The sequence below is a fragment of the Leguminivora glycinivorella genome, chromosome 14, assembly GCF_023078275.1.
Source record: "Leguminivora glycinivorella isolate SPB_JAAS2020 chromosome 14, LegGlyc_1.1, whole genome shotgun sequence".
In the NCBI taxonomy this organism is placed as follows: Eukaryota; Metazoa; Arthropoda; class Insecta; order Lepidoptera; family Tortricidae; genus Leguminivora; species Leguminivora glycinivorella.
Window position 1 is genome coordinate 1967604 of NC_062984.1, and position 25360 is coordinate 1992963.

A 25360-nucleotide genomic window follows, 5' to 3' on the forward strand; every position below is an offset into this window, starting at 1 on the left:
TCTCCGGCATTATTTTCCCATCACTAGAGGCGCGCATTTAGTTTGGTCGTTAGGATAAAAGCGTTGGCCGGTTACCGCCGGTATACGTGACGGCCGCGGCACTAACGTAACTCGATAAATAATAAAATAAATACATACTTATGCAGGGTTTCTCGTAAACCAATGCCTAAATTAAAAAGGGTAATAGGACATCTAAGTCATGGTTTCGAGATATTGGCACTTTTTCCTTTACGTCATAAAAATTAAACGGCCAATATCGCAAAAACCATGACATTTCATTACTAAGGTCAAATTCACATACATCATAGCTAATGCGAGGTGTGATACCCCTTTTAATTTTGGCGTTGGTTTACGGGAGACCCGGAAAGTATACGTATTATCCATACTAATATTATAAATGGGAAAGTGTGTGTGTCTGTTTGTTTGTCCGTCTTTCACGGCAAAACGGAGCTACAAATTGACGTGATTTTTTAGGTGGGGATAGTTGCAGGGATGGAGAGTGAGATAGGCTACTTTTTGTCTCTTTCTAACGCGATCGAAGCCGCTGTCGAAAGCTAGTATTAATATAATAGGAACCGTGTAGTGGTTACGAAATTAGCACCGTGGTTTCTCCCATGGAAGTTGTAGAAGTCGACTTTGAAATATAAGTTCAATTGTTGTAGCTTCCTAGCAAACTAACAATGTCGTTTTCTTTCACGCTTAATTTGATAAGAGTGGCACTGAAACTTGAACAGTTTCATGTGCTCTGTGTGCCTTTTTGGAAATGTGTGTATGTTTATTAGGATCACCAACAGTAGATACAATATACATACTATAAATTACAAACTATAAAAACCCATTCATAATTGATCCCCAACATATAGGTAATAATTACAGCATGCAAATACATATTAAGTATGACAATATCCTTACTGCCCTAAGGGCTATTATATGTAGGTAGATTAACTTGAATATATTTCTGCAGCTCGTATTTGTATTTGAAGTTTAACGTTTTTATATCCCTGTTATGTAACTACAATAAAGTGATTAAGTTAAAAAACTGAGGAATGAAGAACTGAATGTATTTTTATAACAATTTATAATTAAAAATATTGTTATAATTTCCTTGCTTACGCCATTGTTAATTGTAAGACTTGCAATGTATAACTAATACAAAATAAATGAATATGAATGTGAATAAACTTCGTTTCCTTATGTTTTACATAACGATCCAGCGACTAGGATCTTAGAGAAGTCCGTTTAAACTCAATTAATGTGAATATTAATAACTCACTTTAGTGAGATTGATTCGAGTTTAACTAGTAGATTGTATGTACGGTGTGGTATCTACATTATTGGACACATTTTGCTACAACATAGTTTTAGGCAAATTAAATGTTTTGTATTAATAAAGAAGGGTAAATTTCATAATAATGGTAATGGCGGTGTGAACAAAATGATGGAATGATTACAATATTCATACTAACTACATTAATTTGTTGGTCAAACCTGAAATGCCATTTTAAGTTTTTTGGGTTGCAGTTTCAATGTTTTTACTGATGAAAGAAAAATAAAAAACATTAAATACAAAACAGTAGTGATTGCTTGCACTTTCGTACAATCACTCCTGTGTGCGTATCCGAATGCACAAACGCTCGCGAAACGCTCACGCTCTTTATCTCTATCGCTCTTGCGTATTGGCGCGACAGAGGCAGACTACATTCGTCGCAGAAATGCCATTCGGCTACGCCCCCTGTATCCCATGATGGGGTAGGCAGATCAGAAACTTTGTGATTGCTTGCACATGATAATTTAAACACATAATTTAATTTTCATTTAATATGTTTTATTTAAATAACGCTTGCTCTTTGGACACGATGTCAGGCTGTCATGATTTGTCAGTCATGGACGTGTACGATTGTATCGCACTGTTGTTAATCTTACTCAAAACCCGTCGCCAAACTGAAACTCTGTGTAAACGGATTAAGACCCCGTTGATTGTAATCGAGTTTACCACTTTACTTAGGTATTTGTTACACCGATAACAATCTTCAACATCATCATCAGATCAGTACGCTGAACTTAGCTCACTGCTGAGTATAGGCCTATCTTATAGTCCGCTATTTGTTCCCGTCCGGGGTACGTAACCGAATGGGACAAACGCTCATAGATATCTATCTCTATCGCTCTTGCGTATTGGCGCGACAGAGCCAGATTACCTTTCGCGGCGTTTCGTTTTTGTTTCACGTCGCTGAAATGCCATTTGGCTACGGGGCTTAATCGGATCTTTTTTTTTGTCAAATTCTCAATAAATTCTTCTAGTCTTATTATTTTTTAACCCCCGACGCAAAAACGACGGGGTGTTATAAGTTGGACGTGTCTGTTTGTGTGTCAGGCACACACACAGACAGACATGTGGCATCGTAGCTCCCGAACGGATGAACCAATTTCGATTTAGTTTTTATTGTTTGAAAGCTGAGTTAGTCGTGTTCTTAGCCATGTTTCATGAAAGTCGGTCTACTATGTCGCGGTCGGGGGTTTTTCAAAATTTTAATTTTGTGGTTAGGTTATAGAGTTAGGTTCGGTGTAATAGACGCCTAAGTTTAAATATCTTGAGAAATAATTACGCGCCGTTACAGCGTTTGTGCTTGTTTGTTACGTAAACAACGAAACCCGCAAGACAAACTCGAAACGGTTTCAAGACGCAAGTATTCAAAACTTGAAACAAACGCCTACCTACTTTCAAGCGGTCTGCACGCAAAATACGTGCATAAGACGAAGTACCTAACCAAGCCCGCGTCTCCTACCTTGGTACTTTCAATTCATGGGATAAGACGCGACGATTATTATTTGTTAGCTTGTTATATTGTGTTTCACTGCTAGGCAAAAGCCTATTTTTCTTCCACTCGTCTCGTTCTATGGCAGTGTTTGGCGAATCTTTTAGAAGGCGTCTAGATCCTTCGCGGTCTGCCGACATGTCGCACGGTTTGGTGTCCATTCGGTACTTTTCTTGGCCCACAGGTCGTTTAGCATGATGTGTCCGGCTCTGGTCCAGTCCCATTTAAGAGCGTTATAACATTTCGGCGTCGGGCGAAATTAGGTATTTTACCCGCCGCGCGAGCCCAATATGCCGACCCTTTCTAGCACGTCTTATCACTCGCTCGCACTACAATAATGGACAAAACAATCTTGATCCTTTCTATGGAATTTTGATAACAACCACAATCTACTATCTCGATATAAACTTTTGGTTTCTAATAAACATTATTTTGTACGAAAATACGAGAATATAGCGCGAAATAATATCAATTATGTTAAAATTTATTTAAAAAATTAAAGTAATAATTATAAAAGTAGATCCCATCCCAAATATTTGCTTTTGTTATATGATAAGTATTAGAGTAAAGTATAATTATATTAATATGATGATAAAATAAGACAAATACAATTCTAATTACTTCAAGGTGGTGCTCAGGGTCTGATGATGGAGCCAGATGGTGGTCACCAATACCAATGAACAATATGACTATACAACTTCGTGGTTTACATGTCATTCTAGCATTTTCACTTTCACATTTCAAGTGCATATACCACGAGTATAGGTTTTCGGGTGTGCTGATTTAAAAATTAATGACCGATTTGGAATCTGACATTGCTGACTGTCACTTTGACACAAAAGTCGTCATGGGTGTCGTAAAATAGGTTTTAGGGGGTGCTGATTCCAAAATTAATGGCCAATGTGGAATCTGACATTGCTGACTGTCACTTTGACACAAAAGTCGTCATGGGTGTCGTCAAATAGGTTTGCGGGGGTGCTGATTCCAAAATTAATGAACAATGTGGAATCTGACATTGCTGACTGTCACTTTGACACAAAAGTCGTCATGGGTGTCGTAAAATAGGTTTTAGGGGTGCTGATTCCAAAATTAATGACCAATGTGGAATCTGACATTGCTGACTGTCACTTTGACACACAAAGTCGTCATGGGTGTCGTCAAATAGGTTTGCAGGGGTGCTGATTCCAAAATTAATGAACAATGTGGAATCTGACATTGCTGACTGTCACTTTGACACAAAAGTCGTCATGGGTGTCGTAAAATTGGTTTTAGGGGTGCTGATTCCAAAATTAATGACCAATGTGGAATCTAACATTGCTGACTGCCACTTTGACACAAAAGTCATCATGGGTGTCGTAAAATAGGTTTTAGGGGTGCTGATTCCAAAAATAATGACTAATGTGGAATCTAACATTGCTGACTGTCACTTTGACACAAAAGTCGTCATGGGTGTCGTCAAATAGGTTTCCGGAGGTGCTGATTTGAAAATTAATGACCGATTTGGAATCTTGACATTGCTGACTGTCACTTTGACACAAAAGTCGTCATGGGTGTCTTCAAAAAGGTTTCCGGGGGTGCTGATTCCAAAATTAACGACTATTTTGGAATCTCACAGTGCTAATTGTAATTTTGACACAAAAGGAATCATGGGTGTAGTCAAATAGTTTTTAGGGGGCACTGATTCCAAAATTAATGAAATGATTTAAAAAGTAATGACCGATTTGGAACCTGACATTGCACAGTAAGTAAGTAAGTAAGTAAATATTCTTTATTGCACCATTTTACATGTTATATGTATACAGAATGTTTACAGTACCCATGGAAAGGAAACCTATTTGACGACACCCATAACGACTTTTATGTCAAAGTGACAGTCAGCAATGTCAGATTCCAAATTGATCATTAATATTGAGATCAGTACCCATGAAAACCTATTTGAAGACACCCATGATCACTTTTGTGTCAAAGTGACAGTCAACAGTGTCAGATTCCAAATTGGTCATTAGTTTTCAAACACCTCCGGATACCTATTTGACGACACCCATGACGACTTTTGTGTCAAAGTGACAGTCAACAATGTCAGATTCCAAATTGGTCACTAATTTTGGAATCAGCACCCCCTAAAACCTATTTTACGACACCCATGACAACTTTTGTGTCAAAGTGACAGTCAGCAATGTCAGATTGAACATTGGTCATTAATTTTGGAATCAGCACCCCTAAAACCTATTTTACGACACCCATGACGACTTTTGTGTCAGAGTGACAGTCAGCAATGTCAGATTGAACATTGGTCATTAATTTTGGAATCAGCACCCCCTAAAACCTATTTTACGACACCCATGACGACTTTTGTGTCAGAGTGACAGTCAGCAATGTCAGATTGAACATTGGTCATTAATTTTGGAATCAGCACCCCTAAAACCTATTTTACGACACCCATGACGACTTTTGTGTCAAAGTGACAGTCAGCAATGTCAGATTCCACATTGGTCATTAATTTTGGAATCAGCACCCCCTAAAACCTATTTTACGACACCCATGACGACTTTTGTGTCAAAGTGACAGTCAGCAATGTCAGATTCCAAATTGGTCATTAATTTTGGAATCAGCACCCCCTAAAACCTATTTTACGACACCCATGACGACTTTTGTGTCAGAGTGACAGTCAGTAATGTCAGATTGAACATTAGTCATTAATTTTGGAATCAGCACCTCCTAAAACCTATTTTACGACACCCATGACGACTTTTGTGTCAAAGTGACAGTCAGCAATGTCAGATTCCACATTGGTCATTAATTTTGGAATCAGCACCCCCTAAAACCTATTTTACGACACCCATGACGACTTTTGTGTCAAAGTGACAGTCAGCAATGTCAGATTCCAAATTGGTCATTCATTTTGGAATCAGCACCCCCTAAAACCTATTTTACGACACCCATGACGACTTTTGTGTCAGAGTGACAGTCAGCAATGTCAGATTGAACATTAGTCATTAATTTTGGAATCAGCACCTCCTAAAACCTATTTTACGACACCCATGACGACTTTTGTGTCAAAGTGACAGTCAGCAATCTGAGGTACTACATATTCGTAATCTGAAAGTAATCAAGTCAATAATTTCAGTTATTTTGAATCGACTATGATTCCGAATAGATGATTGATTCCGAATAGTAATGATTGTATAGATGATTAGTGATTCCTTTACATGTAATGGTAATTTACCGTTTCACTTGATTACATTACAAGTAATCTGACACCCAGTAGTGTCAGATTACAAAGTAAAATCAAGTAATCGTGTAATCCGGAATCGATTACGATTTCCCCATCTCTGGGTTTAGTTATATGGTTCATTGGTACTGGTGACCACCATCTGGCTCCATCATCAGACCCTGAGTACCACCTCTTGTCAAAGGTCTTGTTGAGACGAACCCAACGAGCCTAAACACGAAGTCGTTTACTTACATGGTTCACTGGTACTGGTGACCACCTTCTGGCTCCATCATCAGATCCCGAGTACCATCTTGATGTGTCTTATCATCTTGACCGTATTGTAATTTTCACATTTTTATCATCACAACGTTGTAATACTTTAACATTTAAACATAACAAAGTATTACAAAAGCAAATATTTACGGATCTAGGATCAAACTCGTTGGTCGCTGTTTACACACACACAATGCGAGGATAGCCCGTGTAGAAACAAGGCGTCCGACCCACACAACAATAAATATTCTCGACGTTTGCGATGAAAACTCGGAGACCAAAGCGACATACGTCTTACCTCCTCGAGCTCCGGCGCGGCACTGAAATCGCAGGCGTCCGTCGCCGGTAAAATAGCGACAGGAAGGCTAGTTTTCAAAAAATTGGCAAAAAATCATGATAAAATATTATAACGACAAATGGATAACAGCAGTTTAAGCACATTGTGCAGATTATTTATATACTAAAATAACTTCGATAACATGTAGATTTTCGGAGAAATGATCACTTGTTTCGATGTATTTTCAAGACAAAATTGAGTTCGTTTTACTTTCAATTTCTCAATTTCAAAGGATTAAATGATAAATATTGTTTAATGGGCCTTAAGTACAAGATATTTGGAACTTAAATTTATCTCATTTATGAGAGTGATCTTATCAAATTGTACATAATAAGAGCTCCGAATTCTGTGCTTCACGCGGTTTTTCCTAAACTAGCATCAGAAAAACAATCATTACTAATTGAAAAACCTTTTTTTTTCATATGTTTTTTATTTAACCGACAGTTAATAAGATGTTCTAACTGAAACAAGTACTTTCACTGTCTTTTAGTATGAGTAAAGTGTACAATTTTGTCGATAAATATTGTGCATTTTACAATATATCGCCTTTTTTTGTCATAGCGCTCTTAAGCTTAGCGGTTGTTAGGGCTACGTCGGCTACTTTGATTTTGAAGCGCAAGAAGCGACGTGATATATAAATTATAGAAGACTAGACTCTGCACTAAAGTCTGTCTATGAAGTTGTTTTTAACTGTTGATCATTCTCCAATTTCTCCATAAATACAATCCTGTAATTTATTAAAATATTACTTGTTATGTGGGAAATGACATGATTAATAAATAATAACAATAATCTTACATTAACATGCATAAACTTAAAAACTAGATTTCTCCATACAAAATATTAATAACCCCTTTAAGTATACATAACATTCTTTCTAGGGCAAGGACGTGGACCGGCTGGGCCGACACGGCCTCTCATGTTCCCGAAGCGCCGGCCGAATGTTCCGCCACGGCACAATCAACGATTTGGTCCGTCGCGCGCTTGCCACCGTCTCTGTGCCTGCGGTGTTGGAACCCGTGGGCATGACGAAGGACGACGGCAGGCGGCCCGACGGAGCAACGTTGGTGCCGTGGAAACTCGGAAGGACTCTGGTGTGGGACGCAACGTTGAGTATGGCTGATATAAGGCATAACATTCTGGAGTTCGGATGCGGTGTAGACGTCTTTAAAATTCAAGTTTTATACAAGTTTGACTGAGCTCAATGCCACAAGACCTCAATCTGCAGCGGTCTGGTTTTAAACTTATTAACTGAATAAACAATTAAGAAATGAGATGATGATGATGATGCATATAGTGAAAATATAAGCGTACTAAATGACAGCTTTCAATTGTAAACAATCAAAAACATGACTTAATTAATATAAACGTTTCGGTAATTCTCATTTTACTATGGTAGGTATTTTGCACACAAAGCGGGACGTTTTGAAACCTCAGCTACATACATGAATTACATCATACATATACAATCACGCCTGTATCCATAAAGGGGTAGGCAGAGCACATGAAACTATTCAAATTCCAGTGCCACTCTTGGTAAATAAGGGGTTGCAAGAAAACTAAATTTGTGCAGTGACAGGTTGTCAGCCTACGCCGAAATTTAACTCGTATGCTCATGATATTGAATTCTAATTAACACAAGTCAAATTATATTCTATTGAAAATATTTCAACTTGTGCTATCTTAAAGTAGTCACACCACTATTTATATAAATTAAAACCGAAATAAATTACACATATGAAAGAAAAAGTGACCAAGGTCTCCAGTGCCTGAGGCTGGAAACGAACCAGCGTACCCTGCAATCGCGGCAGATGCCTATTTCCGCTCGGCCACCCAGGTCACAGCCTCAGGCACTGGAGGCCTTGGTCACTTTTTCTTTCATATGTGTAATTTATTTCGGTTTTAACTTGATATTGAGTCGAAAATGAAACATTAATAATGGGCCTTCATTCAAGAATCAGAAAAAGCATTTCAAACCAATGTTTCTCCTATCATCATTCATCATCAACCTAAAAACTCCTACCTACATATATAGAAATTACAGCACGCTTAATTTGCCCTGCATCTAACCTTACCTAAACTAAAATAAGACTTTGTACATAATTTAGACCCGATTTTATAAACACTTTTCGCCGGAACCGCGAAATTGCAGCATAGTGAGCTAAAATGTATAAAAGCAACATAATTTATTCATGTCTTCAAAGAGAAATATTATTCTAAGTATATTTTAGTGTTTTACGTACACAAAAACGTACTTTGCTAGCTTTTACGACTTCGCTGGAAAACCGGCGGTCTTCACAAACCGTGTAATGCAGTTTTGAATATTAAATTTATTTGTACCATTTTGAATCGAAAGGGTACTTACTACGGGTCCATAATAGGAATGAATGAAATGGTCATGTTTTAATTAAAGTAGGTGTAGTGAGATCGTCACTAGATATAATATTTGATACACTTTAAAGTTTGAATGGGCCTGTGGTCAGTAAAATACATAATAATTTTATCTTTAAACTGAAATAAAAGTCATATACAAAGAAAAAATGATCAAGGCCTCCAAGTGTCCAATGCTGGATTCGAACCAGCGTACTCCGTTTACCGGACGGATGCCTGAACCACTCGGCCAACTGGTCACGGCGGCAAGGGTCGAAATTTTTCAAGTATATGACACAATTACCGAAGGCTTATGGCGCCCCCTGGCCATCTCTGAGGTAGAACCGGAACTAGTTCGATCTCCTAACTGAATCAAACCATGTGATTACGAGCTAGCGAAGAGAGATTCATTTCAGTTTATAGTTAAAATAATAGTAGTATGTCTGCTAAAAAAAAAGACAAATTAAAATATTTCCTATGAAATAATTTAATTTGGTCTTAGAGTGATAATTTTATCTTTTTCCATAACTATCACTATCACTCTAGTTTAAATGTTCGATAAAATCCCAATAAATAGGGAATATACCTACTCGTACCTGAAGCTTTTCGAAGGATCATTTTATTCATAGGCGAAATCCGCATAAAAATCGTTCAGCAGTTTTTTTTTAATTTATCGCATACATACAAATATACACATAAACAGACGTGTGGCGATGTTTGTTTCGAAAACTTGCGAGTCGCCGCTATGTCGGAAACCTTAGTGTAACTACCTAACGGGCCAGCCACGACATTGGTCTAAGCGCGACAGCGGTGAGCGGCAGCCATACGTGCGAATGAAAAGTCCCATCGCTGTGTCTCGCTCCAATGTATGGCCGCAGCTCACCGCTGTCGCGCTTAGACCAATGTCGTGGCTGAGCCGTAAGGCCTGAGTGGACGCTAGGAGCGGGGCGTTCGGCGTTGCGGGCAGCGGGGCGGGCGATGATGCGTCCACTCGATGCAGGCAATTGTTTTGACATGCACGCCGCTTCACGCCCATATGAGCGTGCTCTCAGGCCGCACTCTAACATTTGTATGGCAGCCGTTGTTGACTACCAACTCATACTATCTCTTAATTCTGGCTGTTACCCGACACGGCTCTTACATTCAGTTTACGGCCCTAATGTAAGCCAAATTAGTTTGTTTATAGTGCTACTTTTTAATTAACTTAAGACGGTGGGAATCCGGAGCAGTCTTGGTTAAATTGTAGTAGTTTAGCTGATTAAATTGACTAAACGATGTCCCAAGTTAGGTCCAGATTAAAATATAAAATTAATATACACTTTATACAGAATAACACGCTGAGATGAGGCCATTTCGTAGCACTTCATTCCTTGCTGTCTTGTTGTTATTATGTATATTTTGTCTCCATTTTTGCAGCTCACTGTACCACATTTTACTCTCATGCGTATCGAATTAGGATTACTAGGAACCTGTTAAATCAGTTCAATGACCCGATTAGCAGTAATTCAAGCCAGTACACGCAACGAACCCTATCAATCGTAGTAAAGCTTGACTATCCGCAAAATATTGCCCTGTAGGGCGGTGTTCTCATTTTCAAATATGTTTTGAGGCTGCTATTAATACAGACCTTAAGTGCAGCATTAGATATTTAAATAATAAGTACTTTTTTTAACTGTAATGGATTTTTAGTACTGCATACACACATATGAACACATATGCAGTGGCGTATCGTCGATACAACCACAGAATAAATACTAGTACAAGTACAGAAGGCTCACTCCTTTGATGTTCACAAAATGCCGCCATTATAAATTCTTACCTACATTAACAAGCGTACAGCGCGCGAACAGCCGTAGCGCAGCGATAGAATCGCGGAGTGAGCCGCCCCTGATACAACTCAATTCCCAACGGGTTCCCTAAAATTCTGCAGTATCTGTAGAAATCCATACAAAAGAGATCCTGTAGAAGTCCATACAAAACAGATCCCAAAAACCCCTCCGGCTTTACTTACAATAATCTTCACGCGTCGCCACTGGTAAATACATTGTCACCTAATATCGAAAGTTTTCAAACGGGCATACGAATTTTAACTCTAGACTGATAAATGATAATTCGGAAATAAGACAAGACAGTGTCAATTTCCCGATTACGTCCGACTTCACCAGAAAATTGAAATCTCACTATTGTTACTCAAAATCAAAACCCTAACAGATTTTTAAATCCGAATAGCGCTCCCAGACATTCGATTGCTGCTGATCTCAGCCGTTTCACATCGGAAAAAGAGTATGATACTGTTAATTCGTATGCACATACTACGTTTTGGAACAGGCAATATTGAAGACCGATTTAGAGGGGTTTTATTAGCAATGGCCGTTTATAAAACACAGACACTTCACAGACTATTGATACATCTTGTTTTGGTTTAGTAGTTAATATTTAAGCATTAAAATATATGCACTAACTATGTTGTATTTTGTAGAATACAGTACAGTCAACCAATTGGAACCCTAGTCCACTGTAGAACTATGTCATAGTGACGTTAGAAATGAGATTGTAAGAAATCTCTTACTGATTGTCAATTTGACATGGTTGTAGAGTGGTCTAGGGTTCCAATTGGTTGACTGTACCAGCCGGTGTATGAATGGCAATCGTCGACGCCAAACGCCGACAGAAATGCAGTCTGACTGCAGAGATAGATTGCATTGCATTTGGCTACGTACTATCAGCTGTAAAAGTGCATGGCGAATTTATCAATGAATTCATTCATAATTTCTCCATGTAGGTACTTTTGCAACTTGGGCGGCTGAGCTTCGCTCGGATTTCTATTTTAATATACAAAACGCATGAAAACACAAAAAATCGCGTTTCCCGGGACTTTAAAAATTACGCTCAATCAATTTTTCAACCCCGAAATCCCATCACATACCTATGAAATTTCAGCGAAATTGTTAGAGCTGTTTCCGAGATATCGCCGATATATGTACATATATGAAATAACATTCATACATACATATAATAACGCCTGTATCCCATAAAGGGGTAGGCAGAGCACATGAACTACTAAGTTTCAGTGCTACTCTTGGCAAAAAGGGGTTGAAAGAAATCCAAATTGTGACATTGCAGTGACAGGTTGCCAGCCTCTCGCCTACGCCACAATTTAACACATATCCCACAGTTAACTTCTACGACAACCACGGGAAGAAATAAATATACAAGAACTGCTCGTTTAAAGGTATTAAAATGGTTAACTTCAAATGAGACGTAATTTCTTAATAATCCTTTTTTTATTGCTAAAGTTTAGCAATAATTGTAAGCAAGAACCAAGATCCTAGTGAAAACCACATTTATAGAGCAAAATGAAGTGAATGAAGAAGTGAGTGAATGAAGTGTTGCCAAAGTATAAAGTGCTTCTGTATATTTCCCATTTTCAAAATTACCCCTCATTCGATGTTGTTTCAACGTCCGTCCTCATCTTCTCACTATAAATGCATATTAATGCAAAACAGGGAATTGAATTTGCTACGTTCCGTTTGGCAGGCTGTTTGGTGCACATCGCCAAATTCGTACGGAAATATTTGGTCGAAAATTTCGAAATTGGCAAGATATCTGTGTAAAATTTTATGTTGCAATTTTGTTCAATGTTCGTTTTTACTACTTGATCATGGTGACAATGTTGTGAGTGAGGGTAAAGTTTGAAACTATCGGGAGTTCCAGTAGGTATGTAGGCTTGTGTAGTACATGTACTAATTCCCTGCACTGTACTAGACCGAACTACTCCCAAATGATTCTGCTCTTTAGTATATTCAGTACACTCACACACCCAGCGAAGAGCCGAGAAGTGACAATGACAGCAAAGCGATCCGTGTGATCCGACCGCAACCGAACTAGAACCGACTGACTCGGACCGAGAGCGCGCGAAAACGGCCGATCAGTACCGTTACCATGGGGTGCCCAAGTGAGAGCCGTATTACTTTACTCAGAAAGTAAGTGAGTTTACGTTTGTTTACAATATATTGTGCCTAACTTCACGCCAAAGAAGCTGCTTCTATCCCTTTCTAAGTTTATCAATAAACGGAAAAAGAACTATAGGCGAATGCTACGCCTCTGGTGTTTACGCGATGGAACTAAAATCATAAGTAAATGTAATTTACCTATCGAAATCTGTCAATATAGGGTCTACTGCAAATTTCGAAACATACGCACTGAGGGATTCTTCCTCTTTCACTTTATATTGATAAGAGTAAAAGAGACGCATGTCCACATGTCGATAACTTCGGTATTCGGTAGTAGGCCTCAAACCATAGGCCAAGTCATTCTGACGTGGCATTTCTGTCAAGTTATACAAAAATCACACGGAATTTTCACAATTATATTTACAGTTTTAAATAAAATTATGACTAACATATTGCATTAATTTATAATATTACGTGAAATTCAAGATTAGCTAAAATTGAATAAAAAGATAAACCAGTGAACAAATCAAATAAGGTAATGAGTTATTTTTGGCCATCATATTTTACTATTTACAATTGAGATTATTATAATGCTCAAAGCAGTTTTTGGTTTCAGAAAGATGACGGAAGCTATGATTGAAATCAATATTTCCAAATAAACCCGTATGGTATTCAGTCAACATGGAAGATGGTTCAATTGATATTAATACTGTGGCACTCTGGCAGTTACGCTACTCAAAACCTTAGGGCAGCAGAGGGGAGCAGTACCAATTTATAGGTGTTTTTGTTCCGCGAATAATAAAATTTTCATTTGGATCCGTAGGTTTCTATGCAGACGTTTGTCTGCGTTTTTTTCGATTACTCATATTACTATTGTTTTTAAAAAGAAATGCTTGCAGTGGTTGTACAAATGTTACACAGCGACGTAGGTAGTAGGTACGAGTAGGTATGTATTCTATATACACTGCAGAGGAAACTACATATTGTACAACAGAACTCACATAGCTCCGTATCTCGGCACTATTGTCGGTGGGTAAAAAGTACTTTCTCGCATTATCGCTTACAATTACCGATTGCCGACCGATTACCCCTATCCCTATCCCTATCCCTAACCCTATCCCTATTAGGGTTTGCTCCCGGGAAATACCGGTACCGAAAGTACCGGGAATTCCCGGGATTTTCAGCCAAGCAAAGAACCGGGATATGAACTTGAAGGCTGTAGGCATAAACCATATAATTTATGAATTTATTATGCACACTATTGGCGCTTTGTAAATAATTTGTAATTGTTCAAAAATATTTCTTTTCATTCATAAAACATTGTATTGTGTAGTTACTAAATAGTCATAAGTTTAGCATTTCAATATGTGCAATATTACTTTTATGATTAACAAAGTAATTTTTATTCCTGTAATTGTTTCTTCTGCTGTATGTTGTATTAAATATTGTATGTTTGCGCTGATGGCCAAGTTGCCAATGCTCCCAATAAATTAAAAAAAAATAGCTTTGTCAATTTTGATACAAGGACTTAGCTGAAATGTCAATCGTTGACGCTAAACCATGGACTTTAAATCTATGCGCTAAACGCCGATCGAAATTCAGTCTAGCTCTGTCATGTCAATACGGAAAAGTGATAGAGATAGCTAAGCTACGATAACGATGTTAATCATAATCGTTTGTGCATTTGGCTACGTGCCCTGCCAAAAAATTAGATACAATTTTTACTTGTTTTAAAATGCTTTTTCTACTCACTTTTGTATCAAATTATAATCTTCATATACACCCCATAATGGCCTAATCGCCTTCAAAAGTTCTATACCTTACCTTAGACTCTGTCGTTACCTATGTCGATGTCGTTGTAATTGATGTTTGATATGTACGTAAACGCCGAATTTTAGGTTTTTAGTTTTCGTTTCACGTCAATTTATTAAATACTTAGCCTGTTACTCAAGAATATTACAAAATAAACAAAGTCACAGAATGAGATACTTTATTTCAGTAATATTTATCCTTTTTAAGATAATTTTTTTGAAGTTTTTTTCCTTTGGTTCACTTCTAATATATACCCACGAGATATGGTGTTATGGTGACTATAGGTACAAGTATTGTGCATTGAGGAACTAACATGCCCATGAATTGGTACTGCCTGCTGCTGTAGGTAATCAGTTGATTCTTAACTGCCTCATTCATTATCAATTTGAACAATCTTCTACGTTGGGTTTGCTGAATACCATACGGCTGGCATGGAAATATTGTTTTCAATAATATCTTCTTTTTCTGAAAGCAACCAATATAATCATCTCAACTGTAGCTAAACAGTACAAAATGATGAATAAATATAACTCATTACCTTTGTAAAAGTATCAAGCACTGGTTTCATCACTGGTTTATCTTTTTATCGAACTACTGACTAACTGCTACATTTAAGCTGTTCTTGAATTTCACGTAATATTATACATTAATACATATTAGTCATAATTGCATTTAAAATTGCAAATATAATCGTGAAAATGTTGTGGGATTGTTATATAATTTGACAGTAATGACACATCACAGTGAATTGGTGGTTTACTTTAACGCTAGTGACTGTCAATGATTACTCACGTAAAGTATTGTTTTCACTAGAGACTGTCAAATAGTTCTGGTTCTATTGACTTCATACAATCAGAAAAAGAGCGCCTTAGCTGTAAAGTTAGGAACGTATTGAAAACTCGGAGTAAACACGTTAATAACTTATGGTACCGATGAAAATTTTAGTACGTGAGCGTTTCCGCTTGGAGCGCTGTTCAGTTTTTCCATACATTTTCCGTAACTCTCACTGAAAACGTAACGTATTTTTTAACTCAAAAAAGTCATGGTAAGGCTACGCAGGAAGTTCGAAACGAGTGGCGATAAAGTAAAACACGACCGAAGGAAGTGTTTTAAATCGACACGAGTTATGAATTTCCTTTTCGCACGTGTATCGTACGACGTTTTTCAGTACAGATGAGCCTCCGAAGTTTCGACCTGGCATATAACGAACCACTTCTCGCACTAGTGCGTAAACGATACACCATTTGTACTGAAAAATATTTTTTTAAATACAAAATTAAATCAGATTTATTCGTCAAAAACATGATTATAATATTATTCGTTTGGTAAAAGTAAAAAATAACAAATATAGTCTTAACTGGTGCTTGATGAAAGTTTATCCAGTAACACCCAACCACATTCTCCAAAGTAACAATCTCGATACCAATTCTAGATCGAAACTTAATCACCCAAAAACCAATCGCTAGTCTAATCCAACCTATTCCACTGGCTGTCCAACCACAAGCCAATTGCTCAGCCAAGCTCTCTTAATAGCCCAACTACCCCCCACCATAATAGCCCACTAACTGCCCAAGTATTTTATAGCCCGACTAATTCTGTTGGCCACAAATCTGCCAACTATTAACCAAATCCCCGTCCGAAAGTTATCTTCTTTTCCTATTAACAAATAAAACGAGATTCAGAACTATATCGTCGATTGTGCCGGTTATGGACGGTTTTTCCTTTCGGCTTTTCCTTTTATTCTACATTATGAAATATCTTTCCCTTTCGCTCCTCATCCATTGCTGTTTTTTGACAAGGAATACTCTTGAGCTGTAGTCTCAAGCGCGCATTGGATTGGAGACATTGCGTTTGCAGTCGTGAATATTATAATAGTTGTGTTTTATAGTGGAAGGTCCGTGGTCAGATAAGGTCCAATGAGTTGTGACAAAATTGGCTGTGGTGTTTATATTGCCGCTTTCAGATATATAAAACGTTGCGTGCGACCATTCTGTTTTGTGCGATATTAGATTTCGCTTTCAAAAGATTCTGTATTTTCGGGAATTTTCGTTAGCATATTTTTGGACAGATGTTTGATGTTTTGTTTTAAAAATGAAACTGGAACGTTGGTGTGGAATTAAAATTGAAAAACTGTTGCGAGGGATTCGGAATGTAGTAGTGTTTTATGTGTTTTTGAGGGTATTTAAAGGTGTGTTTTTTTCGTCAGTTGTTATTTCCAGTATCAAAATAGTAAATGTCTAGGAAAATTAAAGCAATCTTTTTTAGGGTTACTCGTATCGCAGACTAGATAGCATTTTATATGTCGACTTTTAATATACAGTCGCCGACATAAATAAGTGATGATTTCTGTACCTTGTCACTTTAACTTCGTGTTTCAAAATATCATACGAAATTATCAAACGATTAAAAGCGACAAGGTACAGAAATCATCACTTGTCTATGCCGGTGACTGTACCTTCGCGCTTTTTCAAGCATTTTCGTATATTTAGATAAATATCTATATTGCAAAAACATGCAAATTACCCGGTTGCGGTTGATATATAATGACAATACTTTTTGATATATGTACAGTGAAACCTGGGTAAGTGAAACTTCGGGGGACGAGCAAATTTTTTTCACTCAAAGAGAAATTTTCAATGGTTGGCTAGTTCATGTTACTTCCCGAGTCTTTCGACACAATTGAATAATTACATCGATAAGCCGAAGACAACTGAAATAAATTTGAAAATATAACTTGGTATCTCAATAAATTTGAGCACGAGTTTGCCGTTCGAAAGTCTGTGGAAAAACTACGTAAAGCTTGAAAAAGGACTGCTAGTAATTTTAAAACTAGTGGCAATGACCACTCGTTTTCGATTCTGTTATTAGAATTTAAATCGCTAGTAATGGAAACATTATTGAACGAATTTCACGAAATCGAATGGCTAAGATTCAATAATCGGCCCCCTGAGGCAAAATTGCCATCAATGGCGTTACGAAACAAAACACAGTCGCGTTATCTGTCAAAAATCTACTTAAAGTTACTGCTGTATTTATGGTACGTACGATATTCAATTTAATTTTCTGCCAGCAATTTTATCACGATTCTACGTGGATAAAGTATCCGTCACGCTTTGGCAAGTATGTCAGTGTAAGAGGGACAGACGTCTTATCCACGTGGATAAGTGATAAAAATGGATGCATAATACGCCGGCTATACTCGTATAATTGTGTATATTGGCTTTTATATTGCCAATTTTATTTTAGTTCTAGAAAAATCATTGTATTAAATAGTAGTAGTAGTAGTAGTAGTAAACACTTTATTGTACAGAACAAATTACATGTACAGAGAATAATTATAACGGTTATGTACAAAGGCGAGCTTATCCCTTTAAGGGATCTCTTCCAGCTAACCTAATAGTGTTATTTAATTAGGATTTTCAATCACGTACCTTAGACGACTCAACAAGCTTCGTGGCCTAAACACGGTACTCGACTCAAAAGCTCTCTATTATAACACGAATGTATAAAACACTATGAATTTTAAATCAAAATATGCCTGGACTGCCTATAATAGTGCCTTTACTGCAGTAAACCCTCACATCTTTTCACACATAGCACTTGAATATTAAAATGGCTATCAAAAGGTCAGCCCGGCAGTTTCTTGCTCACATTATGAATTACTTAGGGCCCTTTACTGATTCGTAGGCAAGGACTACCACTTATAGACTCCATACACACGTACATAAACTCACACCTGTTTTCCCAAAGAGGGGGGGGGGGGGGGAAGAAAAGGTTTCCCGACGCCAAAACGAAGGGGTGTTATAAGTTTGACGTGTCTGTCTGTGTGTTTGTCTATCTGTCTGTTTGTCTCTCTGTCTGTCTGTTTGTCTGTCTATCTGTGTGTGTGTGTCTGTCTGTGGTATCGTAGCTCCCGAACGGATGAACAGATTTAGATTTAGTTTTTTTGTCTGAAAGCTGAGTTAGTCGGGATTTTTCTTAGCCATGTTTCATGAAAATCGGTCTACTATGTCGCGGTCGGGGGTTTCTTCAAAGTGGTTAGGTTATAGTTTAAATATGTCCCATGCACCGTCTATAAGGTTAGTGATCTGTGTTGTGTTGCGATACGGGCCGTATCCCAGCTTTGCGAGCCTCATGTATGGAAATACGATATGTGGGCCTTTTAATATTTATTTGAAAGAAACCTGAAAGGAGCGGGAAGGAAAATGCTTCGCAAGCAGCCTTTGATGTTTAGGGAAATTGTTGGAAATCTTCGATAAATAATCTAAGATTAGGTAGGTCATTAAAACGTTAAAGTCCGTCTAGAAATATAATTCAGCAATTCCCGTCAACTTTGTACAAAAATTAAGGGAAAAGTTAAATTTGTTTTTATTAATTCCTATTTTGTTACCAAGATTTTGTTGATTAATTGAGATTTTATTAAGTTTTATTTCGTCATTAAGGTTCTCTAGTATCTATATTTTCTTAATTATAACAATTATCCTGTATATATCTTACGAAAGTCGAATTATATTACTAAATGTTGGTAACAAAATAGGATCAATTAAAATTTGCTGACGTGGCATTGTACAAAGTTGACGGGAATTGCTGAATTATGACTACGCGCCATGTTGCGAAATTTCATTACTGAACTGTCACCGCATACAAAAGAGCAGCGGCCTTGTGTACCATCGTGGCAATAGTCAATTATATTAAGACGATACAGGAGGGGTCAACTCTCCATACAAACGCTCTCGACTATTTCCTCCCTAGATTTTGAAGATGCGATGATTTTTTCATCACAGGTTATTATTATTTTTATCTGTGTTGGACCGTTTTGAATTTTTTGATATTCTTATTTTTAAAGACGCTAGAGCCCATCGAAAATTTTCAAAAACGGCCTTATTGATTATGGCGCAAAAAAAGGTGAGGTACCTATTCAAAATTGGTAACAATTAGCCAAAAAAATCTAAACGGTCCGACACAGATCATTATTATTCAGATTCTCAAAATTCGTTACGATTGATTAACTTTTGAAGGAGGAAACAGTCGAGAGCGGAACCTCGATTTTTAAGATTTTTTCGCAATATCTTTTAACTGAGTTGATCTGAATGGAATTTTTTTTTCGATAAATATAGTTAATAACACTAGTATAATTTAATTAAAATTCCCGAATTGAAAGGCGTTCTAACTGCATAGCGTCTTAAAGTTAACGGAATTCAATAAAAACAGGGTGTATATATTTTTTACTTATATTATACCTATTTGAACAGCTGCGACTTTAAAGAGAGAATAATGATATAGGCTTCTGTAAAGCAATATTAAAGTTGGACCAAAATATATCATATATGTACCTACCTATATACCCTCAAAACATGTATCTCCCTACCCTTTACTTTTCTAAGTGCTCTCATGGGAAACATTGACCTAACCCCATTCTGTGAACATATATTATTACTCTGTACAAACATATTGCATATTATTATATGTAGTTGTAGTTTTCTAGATGCGTCAAACGTCATTAAGACGCTGACAGCACCCAATGGCCTTGACGCTAGCGTGCACTGTCTAATCGTATGGGAGTAAGTCAGAGCGCGATGTCACTAAAAGAGGGCGGCTAGGTACGAAAAGTGCGGAAAAATATTAAAATAAAATAGAAAGATGCATTCTTTGTGCAAAATGTTTTAGATATGTATATTTTTCTATTGTAGTATTAATTAAAGACAACTAAGTGAATAATTGAACGACACAGAACCGTTTAATGATGAACTCGAGACCAATCTTTGCAATTTTTTTCTATCGAGTCGATTTATTTTCATTAAATCGTGTATCGAGTACGGCTATGTTCGTTGAAATATAATGAATAATAACATATAATTTACTTGTCTTACTAATACTAATAGTTTGTCTTAAAAAACTGAACAAGTACCTGACATCAATTTTACGCAATTGGGGTCAGCCCCTTAATAGTAAAAATAATAACATTAAAGATAGGGGTTATCAAGATGTCAAGTAGCACTACTAAAGTGAGACCAGTTTATTATACGTGACCTCACACCTGTATTCCCAGAAGAGGTAGGCAGAGCACACGAAATTGCTCAACATCCAGTGCCACTTTTAGCCTACTTCCAGTGGAGAGTCTGTAGGTACAGTCAGCTGCAAAATTGCATGGAGAGATTGAATGAATTCATTGATAAATTCGCACACAAATATCTGAATGCGATTCTAATGTTATGACTATATAAAATTGTGTTCAGATATTTTTATTTACTAAAGTATGTATTTAGATTTGACTATTTGACTAAACGCGACTGTAACTATAGAATTAATAACATATTTACAGCGCTTGTCGTACATCAGTTACTAGAACCACTTCCAAGACTCGAACCTTGTTACATAAATAAGCAGCTGAGCTCACAGCTCGGTCGATAGTTCTGAATCTTTAACATTCTTACAGAACTCTGGAGCCGCAGAACTTACCTGCTTGAATTATAATAACTCGTGTTATCTTATTATGAAACTTGCATTTCGGCTCGTAAACGCAGAACGCAGCCGACGCGCGCGCAGTAGGCCTAACACATGACGGCCGCGGGAGTATGTCGCCGCGAGATAGACTACCCGTCCTTATGTCATTAATACAGTTAGAAGAAGACGTGGCATCTATCTCGCGGCGACATACTCCCGCGGCCATCATGTGCTAGGCCTACTGGAGGGTAGATCCAACCACAGCTACCAAGTATAGTACTCCGTTAAGACGATACGGTAGGGGTCAATTCTCCATACAAACGCTCTCGACTATTTCCTCCCTGGTTTTTGAAGATAGAGCAATGATTTTTTCAACAAAGATTGCTATTATTTTTATCTGTGTCGGACCGTTTTGATTTTTTTGATATTCTGCTTTTTAAAGACTCTAAAGCCAATCAAAAATTTACAAAAACGGCCTTTTTCATTGTGGCGCAAAAAAAAGGTGTGATACTCAAGATTAGTAACAATTAACCAAAAAAACTAAACGGTCCGACATAGATTATTTCATTGTTATTCAGATTATCAAATTTCGTTCCGATTAAGTTTTGAAGGAGGAAAGAGTCGAGAGCGGAACCTCGATTTTAAAGATTTTTTTGAAATATCTTTTGACTGAGTTGTTCTTAATGGACAATTTTTTTTGATAAATCTAGTTAATAACACTTGTATATTTAACTAAAATTCCCAAGTTGAAAGGGGGGCTCCTTTCCATTTTAGCATTTTCGCTACCGTATCCTCTTAAAGGAGGTAGGGCAAAGCGAATGTTATTTCGCTTTGTGTGGTAGGGCATAGCACAGCGGATATCATCTCGCTCGAATCTAGAGCAGAGCCCAACTGGGGAAGTATCTCCGCCTTACAGAAGACCGCAGCCAAATAGCACTAGACTCTACTCATAGTGTTGTGTTCCTGCAGGTGAGTAAGGCTGCCAGAGCTCAACGAGGGTGCGGTGTGTTGGTGACGGAAAGACCTATGGAACTAATATGTTCCGTCTATTGTCCTTTAAGTCATCGGCAACCCGAACTCTCCTTAGATCTTCTACACTTCTTTTTGTTGTGTACCTAACACAGCAAAAGGGAGTGTACAAGTTTCTAATGGGTTGGCAACGCGCATGTGATACTCCTAGAGTTGCAAGCGTTCATAGGTTACGGTGACCGCTTTCCTTCAGGCGGACCGTACGTTTGTTTGCCACCGACGTAGTATAAAAAAAAACTCTTCAAAATATATGACTATCATACTCTACAACAAAATTGCGTCAGTTGCTTAGGAAAATAACACGTACTTACGTATAATAACTGAAACTTCTCATGGCTATGAAATGATGTGAAATGCAGATAAATAAATAATAAATAAATAAATATTGGGGGACACACAGATCAACCTAGCCCCAAACTAAGCAAAGTTTGTAGGTACTATTGGGTGCTAGGCGACGACAGACATATTTATATTAGATAAATACATACATATATACGTACACTCGCGACCATAGCAGCATGGAAACCACTAGGTCGATTATCGCATGCACGTGCCTGCGGTCGGATTGAATAAGGTGTTCAAATATTTACCTAGATGGCGTTGCTGGCCAAACGGACTTATTTAACGAATTAAAAATCAAATTTTCGTTTCTGAATAATAATATAAATGGAGTACATATAACGTAATATTATTTACCCAAATAATAATAGTTATATACCATTAGAAGTCATCTGTAATATCTTATAGCAAGAGCTGTTATAATCTGTGGTCTTACGTAGTACTTATCAACCAGTGTAGCAACTTTTATGACTTAGTGGGTATGTGACCACTTGCTCACTTATAATAGTCTTAAGTGCCATTGACTCATTGAGACTTAAGCCATTTATACCAATTATCGGCATCACTAAATTCTCGAAACAAACATCACACTGATAAAAATATTCTTCACAATTACCTAACCTAACCTTTAGTAAAAAATGCATGATAATATTGATAATTGCAGCGGTAAAACTGGTCAAGCAAAGTTCGTTGTGCCGGTTGGAAACAATGATAATTTACTAAGTTATACAATACATATTATTTGCTGCCCGTCATGTGCACGGGTATTTGTGGGTTCGCACCAACGAAATAGATGGTCGGATGGATGGTTGAGGTGGTGGTGATTGAAACAGTCGCCGTGGTCGAAATCGGCCAGGAGAGTAGTATCGTATTATTAAGTTAGAAAAGTGCCTTATCAATAGCCGATAACGGGCACAATGGGTTTCTTAAATACTTCGAGTTTTAGCATTAGACCATTAAATGCGCCGAAATGTGACTATTATCGTTCTTACTATTACCTATTATATCAAATAGGTATTTTGCTTTTACATTTATAAATAATAGTTAAATTTTTGTCGTAATCGTGTTTCGATTATTAGCCATGTCAACACTGTTTATCATTAATTCATTATACGATACTAGTGATAAAAATAACCAAGAATTAGGTAAATAAAATCACTTTCACGGTTATTAAATACTTACTTATTGGGTGTACTCGTATTTTGGATTCTCCTTAGGAATTCATAAACATTAAACCACTTATTAATCTTATTATTATTAATCCTTTATTTAGAAGTCATTTTAATTATACTTAATGGCATAATTATTTATATTATTACATTACATCTATAAATATTTTACTAGTTGAATATTTTTAAACCGACAGAAGGAATCTAACTTAACAATATAGTATGTTTACCTTGCTAGTCTCTGTGTATTACACATGCTGACAATCAATTGAAGAAATCAGTTTATTTGATTAGCAAAATTATGCCATCAACTATCTATAATAGGGCTGTTATTTAGTTCTTCAAAATGGCAAGCACCTAACATTTTATTGAGATTAAAGCTTAAGTAGCATTTCCGCAAAACGGAAAAGGATTGAAGCTTCATCACAATAAAAATAATAGGTATTAAAATAGAAGATCGGACTGCTATGTAACAAAGTATTATAACAGAATATTGATTAATAAAAGAAGCAATTTTAAATATTTACTACGAAGGTATTTGCCTGAGCGTAGTGAAAGATTCAAAAGCCCAAGGTGAAAATATATTTACTACCATGTGCACTGTTGACGTCAACAGAACTAAACAAATTATTGTGTATCAAAATTATTTTTAAACTTAGAAAAACACTTACACAAGGAAAAAAATGGAATTCCGCGCCTAAATAGACTTGGTGATGTAAATGTAATAAGGTCCTTTTCATCTAAAATTTTAACAGAAATTCAGACCTTACTGCACATGAAGCATAATATGGACCCTTCTCTATAGAAAGCCACATTAGAAAATTGTGACTTTCTCCCTTATAGCAGGGAACAAACAGAGTTGATGGTGATGTAAAAAAAAAGATTATTTGTATTATTGAAAAATACAAAAAAATGCTTTGAAATTAAAACAAGTTATAATTATATGTTAAATCGAGAATCCGATCTTCTATATATCTTACGTATTTGCCAGCTGAAACCTCGAAAGTGTTATATTACTGACCTGATTAAGTAAAGTATTTGCTTATCTATATCATAACGACATAACTTCACTGCAGTAGGCCTAGCACATGATGGCCGCGAGAGTATATCGCCGCGAGATAGATGACACGTCTTCTTCTAACTGTATTAATGACATAAGGACGGGTAGTCTATCTCGCGGTGACATACTCTCGAGGCAATCATGTGCTAACCCTGCAGGTTAAATAGAGAAATAAAAAAAAACTATGCTGTAGCGTAGATAACAATTTATACAGAGTGGCCTTGGATGGAATGCGCTCATATAAGTAGATAAACTCAGTTTACCTAATAAAAATATTATTTTATTTTAGAAAACGAACAAAACTGGGTAGTTTTTCCACACTGTATAAATTTGAATTCTACTGTCGTGACTCGTGACATACTTACTTAGTTAAGATTTTGATAAAATGACACTTTAATTACATTATTATCCACAATTTTTTTTTTATTGTTATTGATCACTTAACACGGAATTCACTAAACACTACTTATAAGATGATACACTAATACTTTGTGTAACCTCCTCGTTATTAATAACTGCCTGTAAACGGGATCTCATTGACGTA